This window comes from Crocodylus porosus, unplaced genomic scaffold (assembly GCF_001723895.1).
Source record: "Crocodylus porosus isolate Cpor-Errol unplaced genomic scaffold, CroPor_comp1, whole genome shotgun sequence".
NCBI lineage: Eukaryota > Metazoa > Chordata > Crocodylia > Crocodylidae > Crocodylus > Crocodylus porosus.
Genome location: NW_017728906.1, coordinates 70,104,218 through 70,115,770, shown reverse-complemented (window position 1 = coordinate 70,115,770; position 11,553 = coordinate 70,104,218). Strand labels below are relative to the sequence as shown.

General features: G+C 38.6%; 1 protein-coding gene across 1 annotated transcript in view; it reads left to right on the top strand.

The window, feature by feature from the left end:
• The first annotated feature begins 2,475 nt into the window (after positions 1-2,475).
• CLCN4 (chloride voltage-gated channel 4) overlaps positions 2,476-11,553 on the top strand; it is a 52,699-nt gene continuing 43,621 nt past the window's right edge. The window contains exon 1 of the mRNA XM_019529343.1: positions 2,476-2,600. The gene's annotated coding sequence lies outside the window, so the exon portion shown is untranslated. The remainder of the gene's footprint in view (positions 2,601-11,553) is intronic.

The window sequence follows — 11,553 nt, the reverse complement described above, 5'->3', positions numbered from 1 at the left end:
TTTTAGTCTCATTTTCTGTTGCTGAGCCAGACCAGACCACTTTCTTTACAGGAGATATCTGAAAATGCATATGCAATATGTGTGGAGAAATGATGGATTACATTTTTAGCTGTGCAGCTCTAGACAGCATAAGCACAGACGAGATGATAGGACTAAACATATGATGCTGTTCTCATTTCAGTGTTTACAAGTGGATACAGTAGTTAGAACTATTTTTAAACCATCCTCTAGAAAGAGTCTGAACATTTTAGCTTTCACTCATTCACTGCCATCATAAACAACAAAATGCGTACGTTAATAGAACACTACATTATAAAAACAAAAATCTTACAGTCCTTTCTACTGCTGCTATGCTGCATATATTACAAGATGGTACTTTAAAGTAAGTGTTACATAAATGTTTTGCTTCTATAATGTTTTACCTCTTGGGCTCAGCTAAACATATATATCAGTGTTAACTGCAGATCTTGTTGTGTACGATATAACATACAGAATTTTATTCTGAGTGAAGACCATGCTTCTTATACATCTAGTGTACTTTTAAGTTCAGAGGAAAACTACAAATAGAAAATATTATGTGAGAAGTTTCATTTGCAGGGAGAATATTTCAGAGGCTCATGAAATTCTTTTGCTTTCCTTAGCACAGTCTTTTTCAAAACATCATGTTAAATATAGCTTCTTTTTCAATATTCATTATAAGAGTATAAATTGACTGGATTTCTTGAAAGGAATTTTTGTTAAATATTTGGAAATGGTGAACATAAATTATGCATTTCAAACCATTTGTATAGCTGAAATGCTAGAAAATAACCAGCATTTGTGGGGTTAAAACCTTTTAGAGGATATTTTTAGTTGCATATGTTTCTGTAAAATACAGAAGTTGCATGTAAGTGTCTGGATGTTATAATTTCATTTTCTGTGGTCAGGTAGCATGCCAGCAGTGTTCCTTCAGTGTAGTAGTAATGAGATCGTCACACTAAAAATATACCTGAAGCATGTGTTGGGGAGAAAACTAAACTTCAGGGTGAGTTCAGTGGAAATAACCAATACAAATGGGAGAAGAAAACCATTAATTTAGAAACTTTTGTACAGTAAAAATAATTTCCTGTGTTCATACTCATTTAATTAAAACATTAATTTACTATCTTATTAACCTTGTTAATGTTTACATTATCTGTCAAGTTGCACAGAAATTCCTGAAATGAGGCACCTGGACAACTGATAAATTAAATGGTGCTAATCTCAATTTCAGCTAAAATCTGAACTGTCAGCTAATAATCTGCATTGAAACTACTGTTGTAGTAGGGTGAGAGTTTCAAAAGTACAAAAGTCTATGCAATAGTGACATTTCATTTTAATCATGGAAAAATTTGGATTTCGGGTTGTTTTTTTTAACCCCCAAATTGGGGATTTTTTTATCAGAGAAAACCAGGATCCCTGCTTATAAATGGGGAAATACAGAAATAGCAGTTTCTGCTGCCTAAGTTTTTGACAGGGAAAGCAGAAGTAAGACTACTCATACTGTACAGGGAGAAGAATAGTGAGCACCCTGGGCTCCCTAGCTGCTGCAATTGAGTGAGTTAGTTACCAATATTTTCAAATAAAGATTTTTTTTTCTTTGTTCTGCCTTTCAAAAACTAGATGCATGTATTATATTATTGTGGGGAGGGTTTTATGTTGTATGTGAGAATATATAGTATCTTTAAGGATGTAATGCTTGTGAAATACTTCATGGAAAAAAATAAGGAAGGATCGAATAGAAAAATGTTAGGGAGGGATTTGACTGAAGGAGCAGTAATAGATTTGTACACATGTACAGGACTATTTCAAACGCAAGGGACTGTCTGGAGAAGGGAGGATCACTAAATAGGATCCATATCAGTTATGGACAGAGCAAAATTGATGAAGAAAAGAGTAGAGATGGTGAGGTGCCGAGTCTTAAAAGTGAAGGTAAGCAGAACTGATGCAGAAGATAGAAGAAAGTCCGCGTAAGTGTTCCAAGAATACAAAATGGATTTTGAAAAAAAGAATGTTTTTGAGAAGTTTTGGGTAGATGAAGGAAAGAAAGAGTAAGGTGAGAATCAGGCATGTCAGAATATTGCAGAGCCATTATGAAATTGTGGCTTGTGCCATTTTCAAACTAACGTGTTTATTACACCCTGTCATTTTATGAAATATGTAATAGTGCATCTGAGGATTTCTGTGATATATTAATAATATAACATATGGGCACAGAGATTTCATAGCCACTTCAGTTTTTCCATATTACCAATATGATTTATTATTGCTGTAACAACAAATCATAGCCCCCTTTCTAGATCTGAAAAAGCTGTATTCCATTTTGGTGACTAGAGATTTTTTAAATTGCAACACTATATGAAAAGGCTGAGTATGCTTGCACTGCCTCAACTGAATGTTGCAGGGTTACAAGCCAGTCTTTCTCCCTTTCCCTCTCCCTATCAGATATCCTATAGAGGGAGAATGCAGTCATGTGACACTTACTGCTTCCTCCCCATGACATCATTGGTGTTGCAGCCATAGCAGTAAAGAAAGGATGCTACCAAATCTGTGGGATTGGGCTAAATGATGTTGCATTGCAGGTAAGAGACCCAATTCTCAAAAAGCTAAGTTACCAGTGTCTCTCTTTCTTTGTTTCTCTCTCTCTTACCAGTAAGACCTTACACAGAAAATAAAACAGAGCAGTCTCTGTGTAGGCATCGGTTTGCAGTGGCAGAAGCTGCTTTGCTGGTACTTGATAGATCTTCCGGCTGCCATCTCTAACAGAAGTGCTGCCAGATGGAGCTTTAAAGCTGAAGAAAGCCCATTGTCTCTGTATTCTGATGTGGATGCTTCTTGTACATGTCAAATTGTGTATTTATTATAGCAGCTTCTCTCTATGGTATGGAGGAAAAAATAGCATGTTAGCTATTTTCCCCCCCTTTTTTTTTTCTGACACTTTAAACAATTTAGTAGAGATAAATTTGTTTAGTCCCTTAAAAAAAAAAAGACTAATCTGAACTGCGGGGGCAGGGAGAGGGTTTCAGCTGGTACATAATGGAGGAGAGAATTCTATTGTTATTTTTTGATGACCCACTTTTAAGTACCTAGTCCAGCAGTTTTCTGGCATGAACCATTTGCATATTGTCAAGTAGTTTTTGCTGACAAAGCTTTTGTCTAATAGTATAAGCAATGAAAATAAATCCTCAGGAAAAACACAAGTAAACAAGTAGTGTGTTGCTAGTTAAACACGTGCTAATAATAAGCAGATTGTTAAGCCTAAATAGATTTTTTTTGGCAAATGTATGTTTAAAAATTGCAGAAAAAAACTAACTCCATCTTTTTTATCTTCTCTTAAATACATAGAGAATACAAATATATGAAGACTGTTTGATAGAATGAGGTGACTGCTGTTTTACGGTGTTTGTACTTCATTAAAAAATTTATTTAACTAAAATTGCAGTTGCTGGGAGTTTTAAGATGCGAGAAATCAAAAATCACTCTGAAGTGCACGATGATCAGGAGTAAAATAAACCTGTGTTCATGCATTTTTAAGAAGCTTGTCTTTGCCAGAGAATGGAGGATGACTCAGCCACAGCCGCAGCAGGCAAATGATCAGGTGACTTTCTAGTCAGTAGATGAGAAGTTTTTTTGGCCCTTCAAATTCACGTTATTTGGTCATGCAATGTTTTGACCATGTACAGTGCACATAAAGCATTACAGGACTGATACTGTGTACATATACCCCGATGTGGGAAATATGGCTTTCTTATGTCTTTAAATGTATTCTATGTCCTAGTGAAAGAGGTAATTTACATTTCAAAGTAAATAGAAAAGTATCCATACACTATCACTCATTTTTTAAACTAATATCCTGTAAAGTATTAAAAACCTGAAGTACAAGGGATTTGGGCTCCATATGCCTTTCAGAAAACTCTTAACAGCAAATCTGATAGAGAAAAGCTCTTCTATTTAATTTCCAAAGAGATCTTTCATCTGCAGCACTTCAGGATAAAACCAACATGAACAAATTTTCAACTGCTATATTATTGAGATCACACTATATTCCAGTGTATATTCCAGTCTTACCGACATTTGATTTATTTTTTCCAGCCATTTCTGAAATTTGAGAGAGTTGTGTGAATTCTCTCTCTCTCACTTAAACTGCTAATTACATTCCTGTTCAAAAATGCCAGAGTGCTTGTCACCCACTACTATGGCTTTTTGCCAAATTTAAAAGATGCCCCACAATTTAAAAGAGAAATGTAATTTCTTGCCCCCTCTGTGGCCATATTTGAATTAATTAATGACATCTACTGGGAACAAAAGTTCTCCCAGCAGATCTAAGCCAGGCATTTTTTTCTGCACCAGAATGACAAGACAAGGTATCAAGCGAATTATATGCTCAACTGGATTTTAAAAAGGAAAGAAGGAAAGAAAACTTCTGTTTTCAGTTAGGCTTCTAAAGGGGAAAACGGGTGGAATTGGGGTGCATAAGTAAAGAACTGCTATCTTAAATCCCCACCCAGCCCATCTGAGTCTGAGGCACCTAAATTCTGTAACTGCCTTTAAAGCTCCTAATCCTACAGTCTGTTTCTATGCATGCCCAAAAGCATCTTAGTCTTTCCAGGGAGTGATTCTCTCACTCCAAAGCCCATTCAAAATTCAGAACCTAGGCTTGCTTTTGCATGTTCCGAATGGTGTTCTTTTTCTGAGCGTACTCATGGATCAGCCTTCACATGAAGGGCAGGGGCAGCTGTCTTTTAAAACACCAAGAGAAGGAAGAAATAAAGCTGGCTATGTAAAATTGGAGGTATAATAGCTAACTTGGCTATTACTAATAGCTTTCTATTACCCCTTACAAAGTACTATATTTGTTTGTGTACACTTGCATCATTTTCTCTCAAAATCAGCCCTTCCAAATTGGGGTTAAGCAAGAAGCTGTTGTCTTTGCTGGAACAGAAGCATGCCTGGAGATGTGCATGACATGCAGCTGCCACTTGTCTGGCTCAACAAGCTAAAGGGGTAGAGTCTTGTGTTAACTCTCTTTCAGCCGTAGCTATTGACTGGGCACTGTAGCTTGTGCCTGAAGGAGCAAGAGAAGTCCTGGTAGTATCCTGATGAGGCTTTTGATGTGGAAGTAGCTCTTTATTTACAGGAACTTTTATATAAAGAATTACTTGTAATAAAGAACTAATAGTCTTACTTTTGCAAAGGGATAGGGCCTAAACTTGTGTTACATGGAATAAGTAATTTTGAGAGCATAAAGTTTCCAGGAAGCATGGCATCCCAGGAGGCAGTCTGGCTGAGGCAGCTGGTACCAGAAATTTCCTAGTGTGGAGATTCCTGCGGCCTCACCCGGGCTCTCCTGGCATAGCACACTTCCTAGATACTCTATTTCCAGGATGACTTAATGTCACACAGTCAACCATGACTTGAAGGAGGGGAGGATATTTTCCCAATCTTCTGCCTTACGGAAACAAGTAATTACAGGTGTCCATCTCTCTCTAGAATTGTTATTTATTTCCATGTCAAAATTAATTTTAAACTAATAGTGAATAATATACTTCTGGGTTCGATTCCATCCTCTGTCTCGGACGATTCCAAATCCACATCTCTCACTTCCTGGCAGTCTTCTGACCACTAGGCTGTATAAGTGCTTGGGTGGGAGGCCCTCCACAGCCCTATTTCACTTTGCAAAAAAGAATGCAAGGTTCACTGGGCCAGAGAGGGAACAAATGAGAGTAAGTTATGTAGTCTAGTGGGTAAGGCACTCACTTTTAAAAGGGTGTTCTTGAGGCCTGGGCCGTGCTTCAAGGACTGCTTATACATTTTATTTTAAATAGACATGGACTAAAGTGAGTTTGAATCCTTGCAGGTCAAGGCAGGAATTGAACCTGAGTCTTCCACATAGTGGTGAGTGTCCTAACAAGGGATTTGAAGTAAGGAAAGACAGAAACTTCTGTCTTCTCTGTCAGCTGTTTTAAAAGAAAACACAGACAGCAGAACCTCAGGGAGGGTTTGTGAACCCTGATGGGAGAGAAGCATCTGCCTGCAGCCCTGGACACTAAGGGTGGGTGACACGCCATCCGGCCACTGGGGATACACTGACCCAAAAAGGTTGAAAACCCATGTTATAGACCAGGGCTGGGCAATTATTTGGGACGGAGGGCCACTTACTGAGTTTTGGCAAGCCATCAAGGGCTGCATGGCAGGCATCCAGGGGCAGATAAATGTTAATTTTCTCAATTTTTTAGGGGCCCCGTGGGCCAGATAGAATGGCCTGGCGGGCCACATCTGGCCCATGGGCCACATTTTGCCCACCCCTGTTATAGACTAACTCATTCAGAGAGACATGAGCTTTTGTGGGCTAAAAATCAGTTCCATAGATCTAAAAATTGATCTTATAAAATTTTCTGTGACGTTTCATAGCATCTCACAAAGTAGGTTGTAGTTCATGAAACCTCAAGCCTCTCTGAATGAGTTTATAAGGCACTAACCTCTTCTACCATCTGGCTACTTTTAGACAAACACCACTACCTCCCTCTCTATTCTTAGGAGTACTGTTAGTTTAAATCTCTTGATTTGCCCCTGGATTCCCCAAACCTAACTGGTCTTTACTTTTTATGCTATATCACAATTGTAAATGACTATAGGTTTTTTTGAGGTGGCAACTCACTGCTTTAGTTATAAAGAGCCTTTAAACATTTTTGAACAGCATTGTTTAGACAGAAGGTCAATAAATTAATCAAATAGTCTTACATTGCCCATGAGTACTTTTCAAACCGATTAAAATGCAATTTAACTTGTCAGTGATTCAGCACACTTGCCTTCTCAAAAGATGTCTTGCAAATCATTATTCAGTGTCATTTTTCTTTAAATTTAGAAACATGTTTTATAAACTTTTATGTTCAAAATGCTCTATGTAATGAGGTGTCAAGCAGCTGTTATTACTTTATCTCTTATACATGAGTGTGTGCATGTGCATGATATGGGAGTTTTTGTTAAAAAGACTAGTTTTTCTTAAAAGTTATGGTCAGATAATAATCTTCATGCCACTTTGAGATTGAAGTTAATCAAAATATCTAACAAGTTTGAGAAGTGTTTATAGAAGCTGCAGCAGACTGGTCGCCATCCCTAGTGCCTTTTTAATCCAGCATAAGGGTTTCTTCCAATACAGGTGCTTTTTCTGTCAGTCATTTTCTTCAAGGACCTACAATTTAAGGCTGCTCATCTCAAGCTACATCTGCTAGACCACTCTGTGAGAGCAACTTCCAACCAAAAAAATAACAATCCCTATCACAGAGAAGCTAGAGAGAAGCCTTTTGGCTAACATTTGTTTGAGCACACATTATACCTGCAGTCAGGCAGTATCATGAAGGCCTGAAGAACTGATGCCAACCACCTCAATACTGGTAACACCAGACACCTTAGTACTTATGCTAAAGCCTGAGACACAATTGATCTAATTTACATGATTTTGTGTAAGCAGTATAGTTTAGATGAGTAGTAAACAGAACACACATTTGCCCTTCGGTGGAGGGAGCAAATCTTTGGGTTCCACCATTTTTAAACCAGTCTATTTCTGCCACACTTCCGTTGTTATGGGTATAGACTGGTTTGTGTGTCGAATTTCTGTTCTCTTACAGGTCTAGAGCAGTTTCCTAGTCCTAGAGCTTAGATGCTGTAGCCCCAATCCTGCACAGGCTCCTAACATCATCACCCTGTTCAATAAAACCAGTACCTGTGTCCATCTCTGACAATGATTCTCAACAGCTGTAACATAACTAAAGGTGGGTAAAAGGGGCACATTCTCTGGGTGCCAAGTTAGGACAGGTGCTGAATCACCCCCTCACCCCCACAGAGTCTGTACCCCAGGAACATACTCAAGCCAGGAACTCCAAAATTATTCCTGGCAGCTGCTGCTGCTGATACTGCATTAAGAGGAACAGCTGGGGTGGGCAGAGCACATGTGGCAACAGCAGCTCACCTGGGAACTGTTTAGGAGTTCCAAACATGTTCAAACATGAAAGGAAACGTGGCCAAATATGAATGATCTGGAGATCATTCAAAAAATGGTGTAACTGAGTTCTGGGTCAGCTTGGAATGGCATAGGGGAACAAGAGAGCTGGCAACAAGCTTCATACTATATGCACAAGTAAACCCAGTAAAGAAAGCATCTCCAGAAACACACCTGTGTTTAAGAGGAACTCCCTCTCCCAGATTTCTAGAAACACATGGTAAACCCACTCTATAAAGATACTGTTAGCTGCCCATGCTAGAACCAGATGAGAGTTCCTAACAGGAGAAAGCAAAGGAGGAATTTATTTGATTCCTGATTCCACACACACGATCCTCCTGGTAGCCAAACCAAGCATCATCTCTTTGAATCCATTTCTGTTGGTTTAGAGAGGCATAAACTTTCATAGGTGATCGCTTACCTTATTAGATGCTATTGTACCTATTAGATGCTGCCCTGCCTTCTGCCTGCCTTCAACTAAAATAGCTAATTACCTCTTGTCATTACTGTTGTTATAGGCTAAGTATGGACAGTCATAAAGTGTGAGGTTGAGTTGATTCAATCTTTGCCGGTTGGTCTAAGCTGTGTAGACTGAACCAATATGCAAATGAACAGATACTCACTTTTGATCCCAGAAATGTATCCACATGCCTCCAGTGATCCAGGCCACAAGCTGGGGAGGTCTAGAGCACACCTCCTGCTTGGCTGAAGCAGACAGCTTGAACCAAAGCTAGCCCGCCCAGCTTGGGGGGGGGGGTTTACAGGGGAGGTGCTAAGCATCCTGGGATGCTGGAGGGCTGTGAGTTAACTTGAATTTGGAGGGCATCTGGGACAAAAGGTCAATAAACTGATTTAACCTAAATCAGTTAAGTCTGGTACTACATCCATCCAGGTTTATCTGAAACCAGCTTCAGCCATTTTGAAAGCAGTTTGTGTGCACTGAGCTTCAGTTGTGTTACAGATCTGAATCAGTTTCTAATAACTTATATTGGTTTATGTGTAACTTCTGTCCCTAGCCGTAGTGTCCTGGTCCTATTTATTGATGAGTTCCTACTTCAGTTTTAGCTGTATATGTAAGGTGCATTGATTTGATCTTGAGTTGGATGCCCCTCATAGGTTTCCTGCTAAAGAAATTCCCAAGTGAATATTTTGTATCTGGTGAATGTGGGCATGTACCACAGAGACTGAAAATATTACAAGACTCAGTGCAGGACTAAGACTGTTTCCCTTGAAAGAACAACTTATAAATACGCAGAAATGAAAGATGCTTTTCTTTGACAGATTCCTGAATTTTTGCCAAAGAATGTTATAATGGCTAAAGCAGATCACTATCAACAGCCTGTGGCTCACATGCAGGAAACTTTGCCATGTGGAGCAGGGGGTTGGGGAGGAGGTGGAGGTGACAGAGCATAATATGTGGCCTCTTCATTAAGATTCTGAGCCTAAAAATAGTAGAGTTGAAGCATAAAGGATCTCCTCAACAAATTCAGAATGACAGTCATCCATCAACATGCAAAATGCTTTGTGATATTTGCCATCCAGTAAATTAATACGGATTAAGTCACAACTACCCAGAGGTCATTTAAAATCCTGATTGTGTAGCAGTGGTTCAAGGGAGTTTGCTTTTAATAGAGCTTTGACTATAATAAACTATTGTGTAATTGTTGGCACTGTATCAGGAAAAAATCCCAAGGCATCCTTTGCTCTGTTCTGATTTGTAACAGCCAAATACTGCCACATTTGTTTTATATGGTGGCTCTCTATGCCTTGAAGAAGGTCTAAACCAGGGGTTCTTAACCTGGGGTCCATGGACCCCCAAGGGCTCTGTGGATAGATTTCAGGGGGTCCGTGAACTTGGATGCGAAAAAAATTACATCTTTATTTTCACTAACCTCTTTGTATTTTATTTTATGCATTTAAAAACATTATTCTGGGAAGGGGTCCATAGGCTTCACCAGACTGCCAAAGGGGTCCAGGGCACAAAAAAGGTTAAGAACCCCTGGTCTAAACAAATACGAATTGCATAAACCTACAATGCCACCTCAGCTTCCTCAGTCCTGCCCCTTCATTCTTCAGTCTCATTTCATAGATTCATAGACATTAGGGCTGGAAGGGACCTTGCAAGATCATCAGGTCCAGCCCCTTGCATTTCCTACTTTTTAAAGCAAAGGATTATTTTAGGCCTAATTGCTTGAAATCTGCAGAAGAGCAAATTCCATAGAGTTAAATTGAGACTTTTTTCCCTCAAGGAAAATAGAATAAAAATGTAATTACATCATTGATTTTTTTTGTTGATAGAAATGTTATAGGTATAGAAGTCATTGAATAACTCTGATATATTGAAAGTAACTTGAAACTTGTTGAAATTTCATAAAATAAAAATACGTCTGCTGCTCTCTCATGTGTCCAATTAAAACAGAAAACAGGATGAAGAGAATGTACCAGGGAACTAACATTTTTTTTATGTGCTGGAACTAGGCACTTTCCTTTGACAGCTATTCAGCTAATTTCTACAGCCAGTATGCTTTTGAGCTTGCTCTGTTTTCTAATTTTAGTCTGTGCTTGCTACGTGAAATACATTTCACATAGTATCAATCCATATGCTACCTAGAACTTCATTTCACTGATACAAACCTTCTAGTTTCTAGCACAAATTATATCAATACAAAAAAAAAACAGTTTGTTTTCATTCTAAGCAGTTTATTACTCATTTATAGAACTTTTCTTTAAATTTAGCCATTGAGCACCTCAAAACCCCCAAAAATTGAAATTGGCACATGATAAGAACAATCTTTGTGTTCATTGGTCTGCTGTGGTCATGTGCATGTCACCCCCCAGAATATACGTGCCTATTGTGGTATCTTGAATTCTTTTGGCTTGTTTGTTAACACTGGACTCTGTCAACTTCACATAAGTCCACTTTGCTTTGTTAGTGTTTTAAAAAATAATTTAAAATAGTCAAGAGGGGAGAATTTTTGTCAGTGATACATTTATAGAAGACTTGGACAAGTTTTTGAATGCAGTGCATTACATTCAAAAGCTTGTCTAACCCAACCATGCAGTTGGTCCAATAAAAGATATCACACACACAAATTCCTTGCCTCTTGTATACTTCTTAGACCATTATGGCTACCAACATCACGTGATTACTACCACAACATGGTAAAAATATTCAAATTTAGAAAATATATGGGAAACACTGGGGCTAGGGACAGAAGCTACACATAAACCAATTAGTGATCAGAAGCTGGTTTAAACTTGTAACAGAACAAAAGCTCAACATACGTAAACCAGTTTCAAAATGGCTGAAACTGATTTAAGATAAACCTGGTTGAATGTAGTATCAGATTTAACTGATCTGGGTCAAACTGGTTTATAAAACTTCTGTTCCAGACCCCTTCCTGGTTCTAGTTAAATCAGAGTCCTCCAGCATTTTGCAGCCTTATAGATTCATAGATGCTAGGGTCGGAAGGGACCTCAATGGATCATCGAGTCCGACCCCCTGCATAAGCAGGAAAGAGTGCTGGGCCTACATT